This window comes from Tupaia chinensis, unplaced genomic scaffold (genome assembly GCF_000334495.1).
Source record: "Tupaia chinensis unplaced genomic scaffold, TupChi_1.0 Scaffold000051_1, whole genome shotgun sequence".
Lineage (NCBI taxonomy): Eukaryota > Metazoa > Chordata > Mammalia > Scandentia > Tupaiidae > Tupaia > Tupaia belangeri.
In genome coordinates, this window is record NW_006159509.1 from 772,185 (window position 1) to 775,615 (window position 3,431).

Genomic DNA, 3,431 nt, shown 5'->3' on the forward strand with positions numbered 1-3,431 from the left:
GGCGAGTGGTTAAGTATTGCACAGAGGACAAGGCTCCCACAGGGTTGACCAGTGTTTGACTCTTGCCCCTAGCAAGTGAAAAACACACCAGGCATGTACAAGCCGCAGATCCTGATGGGATGGAGAATTGGAGAGAAAAAACTTATGGTGTGACTGGGCCTCGTCAAGGGGCAGTTTTTCTTTTTCTTGTCTCTCTTTCACTCTTCTGTTCACAGATGCACTCTCTGGGATTTAAAAAATTTTCATTTAGTACACTGAGAATGGAATTTTATTTGTGAATCCTCTTTTCAGTTTTCTATGAATTGGGAAAATAATTCAGTGGCATTGGTAAACTGTTTCAATACCTCTTTAAGAATTCTCTAAATTAATACAATAGTATGACTAACCCTATGGATATAAAATATGCCATTGTTCTTTATTTTCTCCACCATCATTAAGGCAGGGACAGAAGTAGGGATAAAGATTCTCCATGAAAGTGCTTTTGAAGGTAAAATGTGGGTCATGGTTTTAGTATTATAGAAGGATACTTGTCCTCCTTCCTAATCCAGATATATGCCTGCCTTGCTAAGGTTGTTAGTAAGGTTTTGACTACAAAAAGGCAAATCCAGAGCCTTTAGATCAATTTGACTTTTTAGTCTTAAAAGTCACAATTCTTGCTCAAGAATTAGAGGACAGCTGCTTTTTTGAATGATGGATTCTCTGATGACTGCAACTGTCCATTTTTTCTTCTTTGCTACTCTGCTCCTCAGTACTATTTTCTAAAAATGTGAAGCCTTTTAAGTTCAACATAGCCACACTTGAGTCAACCCTCTCTGGGTCATTGGGCATTACCTGCTTAATATCACCATACCACATGCTGGTTCAATCTTTGAAGGGCACTAGATATAGGTGAGTTATTTTAGGGTCCAGGGTTAATGGAGATAGGCCTGGATACAGAGTGGACTGCATGTCTCTGTATGGGACCTTTGAACTGTCCTGGGTTCAGCTATTTGAAGATAAGCCCTCTGGGTACCAGCTCCTTCATTCTTTGTTCCACATTATTCAAGAGCTGTGTTGTCTTTCAAAATGCTGAAGTTCTACTGTTCTCTCTATGCCAGAAAGTTCACCAAAATTTCCTTGGATAGGGGACATTGCTTCTCAAGCTGGTTCAGCTCCTTCTTCTCATTCAATATTTTCCCTTCTTTCCAGAGTTTATTTAAAATGTCCTTTGCTATGAAGGAACAAATGTAGCTTTAGAAACTCCAAGGACACCTGTTACTGCAGATGTCTTGTTTTCCTTGTAAGCAGCAATGTCACTCTTCTGCTTGTTCTTCAGGGACTGTAGCTCCTTCAGGGTTATCTCTAGTTTACCTTCATGGGTGGCAAGTTCCTCTGTAAAGAAATCAACAGCATTAGAAAGTTTCAAGAACTCCTTAGACTCTTCCAGACAATGGAACATCCTTGTACCGAAAGCAAATCAGTCTCCCACATGGCTTGCTAAACAGTTTCAGGTTCTCCTCATACTCTGGGCACTGTGGATGACCCTTGAGTAACGGCAGATTCTTAATCGTCTCTATCAACTTCTCCAGTACCAGGCTGAATGTACGGTTGCTATGTTAACATGGCATCTTCTACTCAAGACAGAATGTTTTTTTCACTTGCAGCTTCTGAAAGTTTTGGATACAGGATTAGCCACAGTTTAGCATCAGTGGATTAAATCATTTCACAGTGGGCAGTGTAACTCCAGAGTATTATCTTGTATCACCACTTTAGAGAGTATTTGAGTGTCTGAATCATGCTCTTCAACGTAGTTTACATTGATGTCAAAAGAGGGATTGGTGGATTCCTCCATGAAGCTCAACCATCAGGCTACAAAGGACAGAGACAGACACTTGCATCATAGCCCAGAAGGCTCAGGATGGTTGCAGACCAGGAGTTGGATACTAGTAGTGTGCTAGGAATGGGCTTGAACATCAAAGAATGATGAAAGATTTGTTTGTTTTTCAGAGCTTGACTAATTTCACTTAGCACTACTTCCACAGTCATCTATTTTGCTGTAAATGACAGGAATCTGTCTGTGTTATGGTTGAATAGTATTACATGGTGTGTGTATATATTACTTTTTTTTCTTTTTTTAGTATGTTGAGACACCTAGGTGGATTCCATATCATAGCAATTGTGAGCAATGCTGCAATAAATATGAATGTGCAGAAAATTTCTTCCACTTGTGAATTTCCTGTCCTTTGGATATATATGCAGTGATGAGATTAGTGGATCATAAGGTAGTTCTATTCCTAGTTTATTTATTAAATTTCATACTGTTTTCCATAGTGATTGTACTAATTTACATTTCTGCCAACAGTGCTTGAGGGTTCCTCTTTCTCCATAGCCTTGCCAGTATTTGTAATTCTTTGACTTAGGAATAATGGCCATTCTAACTGTCATAAGGTGGTATCTCATTGTCATTTTGATTTGCATTCCCCTTACGATTAGTAATGAAGAACATTTTTTAACATGCTCTCAAGTCATCTGTGTGTCTTCATTTGTAAATCATCTGTTCAGATTGATTGCCCATTTTTTAATTGGATTATTTGGTTTCATTTGTTTTCTGCTTTTGTTTTTGCTTATTTTTCATGAGCTGTTGTTTCTTATATAATCTGGTTATTATTCCTTGGACAGGTGAATACTTTGCAAATATTTTATCTCATTCTGTACATTGTCTTATTACTCTATTGGTTCTTTCCTTTCTTGTACAGAAGCTTTTTAGTTCGAGGTAATTTCACTTGTCTATTTTTGATGGTATTATCTGTGCTCTTGGGATCTTATTTTATAAATCTTTGCCTATGGCGATATCTTGAAGTTTTTTTTTTTCTAGTAATTTTATAGTTTGGGATTTTTACCTTTAAATCTTTAATCCATTTTGTGTGTAAGAGATGGGAGTCTAAATGATTTTGCATAAGGATATCCAGGTTTCTCCTCACTATTTAGTGAGAAGACTGTTTTCTCTACTGAATTGTCTTGGACCTTTGTCAAAAATCAGTTGGCTTCAGATGGATTTGTTTCTGGGTTCTCTATTCTGTTTCATTTGTCTACAATTCTGGGTTTTTTTTTGGAGAGGTTTTTTTTTTTTTTTTTTCCTGCTATAGGGTGTGTGCGCTCGCCAGACAGACAGAGAGAGACATAGAGACAGAAAGCGAGAAATCACCCCCCAGGGGGGATGGTTACGCCGCAATCCCTTCTCCTCCATTCTCCTCTCGGGATCTTGGGCATGCATGCACACGCGCCCGGCGTGAGTTTTAAGCCACTGGGTCCGAGATGCGAACCACAGTCGACTACGTGGGAGTCCAGCGACATAGCCATTACACTAACTGCTGGTTCTCTAAAATTCTGTTTTTATACCAGTATGGTATTATCTTGGTTATTACGGCTTTGTAAAATATTTTGAAGTCAGT

At 38.6% G+C, this 3,431-nt stretch overlaps 1 pseudogene; it reads right to left on the reverse strand.

The window, feature by feature from the left end:
- Nucleotides 1-387: 387 nt before the first annotated feature.
- On the reverse strand, nucleotides 388-1,831 carry LOC102481458 (E3 ubiquitin-protein ligase TRIM69 pseudogene; annotated as a pseudogene).
- Between the last annotated feature and the right edge of the window lie 1,600 nt (nucleotides 1,832-3,431).